Raw genomic sequence first — 7,844 nt, 5'->3', positions numbered from 1 at the left:
GTCACCACAGTGAGAGGTCAAACAGAAACAGTAGCACAACTTATATAAGTCACAATAACAGGCGCAGGGGGGAAAGAGGGCGAGAGGAGCGTGGGTGTGTAAATGTGTGTGCCAGCAGAGAGAGGAACAGCTGATTTTATGCTAGCTTCTCTGCAACTTTTTCAGTAACCCAAGGAAGCTGTCATTTTTCGCACCAAGACTCATATTGCTTCTTTCATAAGTGACAGTTACGTCATATTTTATCTTCAGAAATTTAGTAACTAACAAAAGCATGAAACACAACATTAAAAATGAGATTTTTGAAACAGAAGTGCATATTGGAAATGGGATGGCTGAAGTTTTCAGCTAACGTTAGCGGCAGTACAAGCTAGATAGCTAGCTTGGCAGCTAGTTAGCTTGCTTTTTAGCATTAATCTGTAATTTACTGTGATATTAAATGAGTGCTAATTAAGGTTAGCTAAAAGCAAGCTTAAAGAATATACCTATTGAAAGCAAATAATGTTTATTTCAGCTATGTAGAGAGTTATTTTAATGGTTCAGTCACACTAAAGAAAAGATAGACGCCAATTTTGCGACTACGAAAAATCATTAATGTCCACTAACAATACTGAATTGTATCTGCATTCAGTAACCAATTGCAAGTCCCCCAATGGTTGAGCAGTCAACACCCTCAACCTCTGGGCAACCACTTTTGCAAAATGATTGCACGGGTCATCCGTTGGGTTGCAACCTGTCTCCAAATAACTCAGACTGAGTGCAATCACTCTCAGACAGAACTGTGAATGTTTGTAAATACATGCTGTCAAATTTATAAGATGGCTTACCAACACACTGGATTTAATCTGAGTCAGTCTGTCCATGAATTAGTTAAATTACTATTGTGGAGCAATTATGTCACCTTTTGTAAGGATTTTCAGTTTATCTGGACTCAAATTTTAAGTAGTTACTGTGAATTTCTGTGTGCGCAGAGGGCAACAGATTTGAAATTTACACCAGTTTATTGCAATTAATCACTATATTAGCACAAACATTGCATGTAAATGCTAACTTTACCACATTCCATCGCAAACGTAAAGACTTACTCTGTCTTATTGCTTTTTTCTCGCAATCTTAAAAGTTGCTTTAAAGATAGCGAGTAGTCGCAGCTCTGGAAGTAACCACTTTTAAGTAACCACTTCAAAGGCAACAAGATTGTAAGGCCAATGGACATGGTTGTTGGTCATCCAATAGTGTCGAAACACAGTTTTCCCTCCTGTGACTGTAGCATAACGTAGGTTTCCACTTTTGGAGACATTATCAAGTGGCCATTTGACTAACTGCAGGTCCTGGTCTTTCTGCAATGGCCTCATTTTTCAGGCTCTGAAGTCGTTCCTTGGCTTCCACTTCCACTTCCACAAAGTTAATCAGTTAATCTAGCATGCTAACACTGGCAAATTCCACTAAACGTTACTCTTTGTCCACGATTATTCAGCACCTACTCCATCACGGCCTGCTCCCGAACATTTATTTGGGAAAGACATGAAAAGGAGCATTAGCGTTAGCGGTATATATGCTTTCTTGGTTCCGCCAACGGCGACCATAAAAGCATACAGAGCTTTCATGGTTGCTGTTGTTGATCCAAAATCACCAAACTAAGTCAAACATGCTGTAAATCTCTTCTGGGGCTTTTTTGGTGATTGCAGTTTGGCTGGAACACAAAGACAAGTCTAAACAAACAGCAAAGACTTAAATACTTTTAATTTCTGTCCCGCTTTAATGCCAGATTTTCACTCGCGTGTTACCCAGAGAAAAAGTGCCGTGTCACCACACTGGCTGAGCTGTTCGCCTAAAAGGCAAACAAAAGATTATATACTCCATTACAGAAAAGTAATGAGACTGTAGAGGATGCAGCATCTAGTATAGTGAGGGTGAGGATAGGATACAAGTTCGTACTAAGACAATGAATGTGTAGACTTCAAGAGTGATTCAGTGCGACAGTTTACAGGGGAGGTTGGAGAGGACAGAAGGCCAGCAGAGGGGTAGAGACGCAGAGGTATGGAGGGGAAAGGAAAGAGCAAGAGATTTTCTATAAGCTTAAGATAAAGAGGTCACGCTGCTCATTTCTGGGTCAGCTCACATTAAACAGGCAGCAGCACGGAGCTACCGTGGTCCTCGGCCCCGTGGAGGCGCAGCGGTGCAGACGTGCTTCCACCGACTGTGACCGCACATTAGGCACTGACTTTGAGCCGTACAGGCACCGCTCAAGGCGTCAACACATAAAGTTGCCCTTTCTTCTAATCCGCAGCATATAGAGGCGCACACACAGAAGTACATCCAAGAGGCCGGCAGCTAGCGGTGGAGTTTGTGTGTGCCGACTGGCATTAATGTTAACCTAAACTCTGATCAGTGACAGTCCCTGGAACGCTGCTGAAGGCATAAACACTGGAAGGTAATGGACACACACACACATGCAGGACATGGTATGGAATACATATGAGACTGAAATGATGTTACTGAGCTGTCAGCGGGGCACACGAAGCTTATTTTTATGTCACATTCCTACGGTTGTTTATACTAGGACTGATCTGGGAAGCGTGATGGAACTCAGGCTTTTAGACTCCGGTGGTAAAAATTTAGCCGGCTGATCCTCAGCAGATGACAGTCACACAGGAAAGAATAGCACGTCCCTGCCAAATCGCACCATTTAGCTAGCTGCTGGTGGTTTAAAGGAGTATTTCAGCAAGCAGATGGTATTAAAGTAAGACACCTCAGAGATGGATTTCAGAAAGAATGCTCAAAATCAAAGAGAGAAACAGAAGTGTTGCGCTTTTTAGTCAGCGTGGGGCAATCTCCACTGCTCAGTCCTATAGTTCGCTTCTCTTTTGTTTAACTAACCTTCACTGGTAAAATTAATCTTTTCCTTAATCACTGAACATGTTGCTAGTCATGTAAAATTACAGGCAATAGAAAATATACTGCAGCCTATGACACTTTTTCCACTAAATGCACATAATTCATAAGGGAGAATGGTCGAATGCAAAGCAAGGTCAAAGTTCAACAATCCCTGTGGCCCATAAACTGGTGAATCATCAGTAAAGTCTGCAACCTGTTGCTTTTTAAGTACAAAGCAAGGGTATAAGGACATAATGCAAAAAGAAAACCAATGCTACACTCAGACTAGGGAAAACAGTGGTTAGAGGCCGCAGCACAACCAAAATTACTGCAACCGTGTGCAGTGAACTTGCAATCTTGCCTTTGAAATGTTTGCTTCAAAGACAGGGATCACGGCTGTGACCAATCACAGTCATTCGCCGTCTTCAGATGGCTTTGTTGCGTCAATCTGCGATAAAACAGGACCGTCAGTCTGCAGCTGAATAGCGTCTGGTTGGCAATTATATGCAATGTTTGTGATAACACAGCGATGAACTGTGATAAATCAGCAGAAATTGCAAATCTGGATAAACAGAAATTCACATGAACTCCTTAGTCTATAGATCTGAAACTGAAATTCCTCCACAACAGCAACATAGTTGCCACAGGACACTGATTTACCTGCATCAGGTGACCCATGCAATAAAAAGTGGTTGCCCACACTAGTTGTAATCAGCCTCCACAAGCGAAAAATTTCAATGCAACCACCCAGTCGCAAAGCAGTTGCTGTCCTATTTTTACTCCAGTGTGGCTGAGCCATTGTGCAGCCCATTGCTGCTTCCGCCACTGCAAACTGCCGCCTGCATTGTGCAGACAAGCAAACTGAAAGTGACAGCCTGCATTCAAATAAAAGTAGTGACGCCACCACCAAAGACATTTATAGCCGAGCTCTTCATATAAATCTCATTTTGCTCCACAAAAGTGAATTTCTAATGACGTCTTCACTTTGCGCAGTCTAAGCGTTAAAAGCAACGACACTTGTTGCCTTGTTCTTCGATTTGTTCTTCATGACACATGCAGTGGGAACAAGCCTGCATCCCTACGACCCTACTCATCAGAGCTGGATTTGTGCAAAAATGATCTACAGCCTCCCCTCCACAGCCACAGAACATATATTACAAGGATGACAACACGAGTAACACTTTATAGCAGCGGTCCCCAACCTTTTTTGCCTCACGGACCGGTTTATGCCCAACAATATTTTCACGGACCGGCCTTTAAGGTGTCGCGGATAAATACAACAAAATAAAACTAGTACCGGTACCGGAAAAAAAGATGATTTATTCATAACACACTTGAAAAGACCCAGGAAAACCGAATTAACGATAAAAACGATAACAAAATAACGCTGAAAACCGATAAAACCCCTGAAAAACATACATTTCACACCTGAGCCTCAACTCTCGCGGCCCGGTACCAAACGACTCACGGACCGGTACCGGTCCGAGGCCCGGGAGTTGGGGACCGCTGCTTTATAGTAACTGTTAGTTTATTCAATCATCCAGAGACAGCAACAATGTTACAATAACCAACCAGCTGTTTAACTGAAATACTACTACCACTTATTAACAGCCACTATAAAGTGCTGCCACGTGTTTCACTGAGCTGTGCATCAAACTCATTGGTCTGAATGAACTTCCTGTCATAAAGCTGGTCTGTTGACATGTGAGCTCATTAAGGCCAGGAATACACCCACGGCACCTTTAGGACCTTCGAAATAGCACTTCAACCAAACAAGACAAAGGTCCTCTCCTTCCACTCGCTGCATTCATGATCTTCACCAGCGACGGCGTTGGCTCGGTCGTCATGGAGATGGAGCTGCTGAAGCTCAAGCGCAGCAGCTACCGAACAAGGGTAAGGGTTAAGGTTGAGATCCCTGGCAACAGATTGCAACGCAGACCTTGAGTCGGATGTTTTCTCAAACTTCTATTTCCATGCCTTTCATGCAGAGCTGTCGTTTTGGAGATCTCTCCTTCTGTCGGCTTGTCAGACCTTGAATTGGGCTGAGGTGAGTTCGCAGCACCTCCTCTGGAGAGGAAAGCATTTCTTTTTTGTTCTGGCCACGATGCGGGTTAATGTGGGTGAGTTTTTACATTCAGGCTCTGTTTACTGCTAATTTCACATTATTAAACCAAAGATTTTAAAAGGCACAACTAACCTTTTGTCGCCTCCTGAATGTCGCCTATTCATTTTGGGGCTAAATGTGGCACATGTCTGAGTGATAACTACAGCAAAACTGGCCACTTTCACCTAAATTCATCAACTAAGCTCTAGATAAAGAGCCAAAACAGGAATTTGGGGGTGTTGGGAGGGGTGGGAAGGAGGAATATTCTTTCAAGGGCAAATAATGGACCCGACTGAACTGAAAGCAGCCATTAAATAAAAGAAAGACAAGAGAGAGCAGGAGAAAGAGGCAAATATCTTTCCAATTATCAGCTCTGGAGCATGTTCTTAAGAGAGAGCTGAAAGGACAGGTTATTAAGCTTTAATGCATCACAGCATAGGAACCATTCAAGGCCTTCTCCCTCATTAGACCTACCACCAGCCTCACAGTGTGTGTGTGTGTGTACGGCCTCACACTACACTAAACACTTAAACAGGAGTAAGAGAGCGTGAGTGCGGGCTAGTCCGCTTACAGACAGAATGATTGCAGATTTAGCCAACATGGGCATTTTCATTCCCTTGTATAGATGGGATTAGCACACATACAGCAAACAGGAGTTACATTTTCCTAATAAAACCACTCAGCGGGATCGAGAACACTGTTGGACCCACGCCCAAGCGCTATATACAAAATGTATGACAGAGAGAGAAAAAAAAACAAAGATTTGATCACATTTTCCTGGATGTAACGTTCTTTTAATGAAAAAAAGAGAGAGGTAATACTTATAGAAACACTACTGAGGAGCGGTGGCACCGCTCCTCGCGGGATGTGGCTCTGATCTCTAACTTTCATTTCTCGCCTTTGTGTTTTTTTTCCTTTCCCAGGCAAACAAACAACATGATGAAATTTCTGCGGATGATATATTGCCCGGTTGATGTCAGTGTATTAGAAGTGTGGTGTGGGGTTGATTCCGCAAACAAAGCCAGAATTGATTCTCCTTATTGAAATCCGCCACGTAATATCTGAGGGGATCCATCTGGACCGCAAAGCTCTCTCGCCCTCTATAAATAAAAGCAGACTGAAGAGGGGAGAGCGGAGGAGAGGGGGGAAAAGGAAGGAAAACGGGAGCCTCCCCTGGAAAAGGGGGGATCGACGTTGGAGAAGACGGAGGAGGAGGAACTTAAACAATTTGGCCTGCTCGGTGGTGCTGAGACTTCGGCGCTGCCAGACGGCACCATATGAAGGCATTAGCGAGACAAAACACCGCCTAACACCCAGTCCAACTTCCTAGGATCAATGAAGAGGCGTTGGCTGCGGTGCCTCTGCTCAGTCAGCCACTAACTCTCCTTCTGTCCATCCAGTGATCATCACCATGTGTGCACACTGTGGCCCCGGAGTTTGATGAGGATGATTTTCCCGTAGATGGGATGATTAATGTTGCTGCTCTAAGATGCTGAGTGAGATTGATGCTGCCCGCTATCCCCTGCATGCCTAATCTTTCATCCTTACAGTAAATATGACACAATGTCCATATGCACGTGGAAACGGCCTGATTACAAACAGCTTGCGAAGCCCTCGTCCCGTTTAATGATTACATCCAAAGGCACTCTGAGTCAAACGGCCGTTTCCCATAATGAAATTAGCTGGTCGCGCTATCTGCCCGCCTCTGAGCGCGAGGCAAGGAGTTTCCGCGAGGGTCACCCCAGCTAAGTAATCCTAGTTAAGCAACTCGAATGCAAATGAGATGTAAATCAAGCTAAAACGGAACACTGGTTAATTTGGCCTCCTGACATTGCAAACAGTCGCAGGGGGATCCGATGCAAATTGCATGCAAATGACAACTGACGGTCTTTGTCTCCATTGGCTCAAGGGTATGAGCCTACGAGCTCAGGTTCGTGTCTGGTTTTGTCTATGCAAATATTTGATGTATCCAAGTGGAACTAAAGAAAGTAAATACCCACTGGAGAGAGGGCTGGAGAGGTGGACGAGGTTCACAACAGGTCACGAGGCTGTCATCGCAAGAGCTGAGGCATTATACACCCACACCGCGCGGCCCCGGCGCGGGAGAGGAAAAATCCAAAACCTCAGACCAGAGAGCACGAGTGAGCCAGACGTTACATTCCAACCGCTCCGCGTTTACCAAAAGCCAGGACCCAGCTGTGTGTGATCCAGCCAACTCCTACATCATCTGGAGCCTTGCCTTATATATTCACTGCTCAGATCAAGCCCTACAGTACAAAGCCCCACATGTAATTTTGGCAATCCTACCAGGCCTGTATTAAGACCTGACAGAGAGCGTATCTAAATCCAAAGCCCCCTGGGAAGAGGTCAAATCTTTGTGGAGACGAGCCCCTAAAGACCAACGGGCTGGGCAGAATGACTTTCCTAGTCCATGTACCGACCCCCCCAGTATGGATTCCCCTACACAAGAAATTGATTGTCCCTGCAATCTTCTATCAACCATCAATATCAACCATCAAAAGAGGTGGAAATCAACTAGTGGCAGCTTCTGTTTGTGTCTCTTTTCATCTACTAAAAAAAAGCCATAAAATATGAGAAATGACCGTCTCCTTGCCTCTCTCTTTTCTCCATACATCACAAAGTGTGTCTCGGCTGGTTGTGCACAGAAGCGCACACCCACCCTCTTCAGGCTTCAGCGCTCTCTCGCCTCTCATTTACTCTGAACGGGGCGACTTCATGTGTTGCCCCACTGAACCGACGATTTGTGGCTTTGCTTTTGCATGCGCTGAGAAGTTAAGACAGGTTCAGCGTTTCAAGAGCCAGCCAAGAAAAACACGTTTATTAAAATGCTCCAGTGCTGCCATTAGCC

General features: G+C 44.6%; 1 long non-coding RNA gene across 1 annotated transcript; it reads left to right on the top strand.

Annotated features, from left to right (window-relative positions):
• Positions 1 to 4,573: 4,573 nt before the first annotated feature.
• LOC120435756 lies at positions 4,574 to 7,510 on the top strand. Its single transcript, XR_005609890.1, has 3 exons — positions 4,574 to 4,764; positions 4,860 to 4,918; positions 5,899 to 7,510. It is a non-coding gene; the product is annotated as an uncharacterized LOC120435756 (long non-coding RNA).
• The last annotated feature ends 334 nt before the right edge of the window (positions 7,511 to 7,844 follow it).

This window comes from Oreochromis aureus, linkage group 22 (assembly GCF_013358895.1).
Source record: "Oreochromis aureus strain Israel breed Guangdong linkage group 22, ZZ_aureus, whole genome shotgun sequence".
Lineage (NCBI taxonomy): Eukaryota > Metazoa > Chordata > Actinopteri > Cichliformes > Cichlidae > Oreochromis > Oreochromis aureus.
This window is presented reverse-complemented; position numbering and strand designations above follow the sequence as displayed.